Source organism: Xiphophorus hellerii, unplaced genomic scaffold (genome assembly GCF_003331165.1).
Source record: "Xiphophorus hellerii strain 12219 unplaced genomic scaffold, Xiphophorus_hellerii-4.1 PGA_scaffold_81__1_contigs__length_211163, whole genome shotgun sequence".
Taxonomy (NCBI): domain Eukaryota; kingdom Metazoa; phylum Chordata; class Actinopteri; order Cyprinodontiformes; family Poeciliidae; genus Xiphophorus; species Xiphophorus hellerii.
Window position 1 is genome coordinate 62450 of NW_022587656.1, and position 403 is coordinate 62852.

Sequence of the window (403 nt, forward strand, 5' to 3'; positions counted from 1 at the left end):
TATCATTTATTTTTTTAAATTATATTTAAATTATATAAGGTGCATATCATACCACATGTTTATTGTGAGTTATATGTGAAGAATGTTTTTTGTCTATCAATTTGCATTAGAGATCACAGACATATAGGGAGAAATAATTTAAAAGGTACCTATCATGAAAAATTCACTTTTTGCACATTTTTATACTTCCATTTGGGTCTCAACTGCTTCCAAAAAACAGTTGAGACCCAAATGACGCGCACTGAAACAGAAGAGGTGTCCACAGGTGCTCTGCCGTGTATGAAAGGTGTGTTCTAACACAAACGCCCCACAACCTTGTGAATGTGTGTCGTCTTTTGGGCCGCAGGTGAAATATGGGAGCGCCTCTAGTCAGAAACAAAACTGCAACACAGAAGCATTAAAT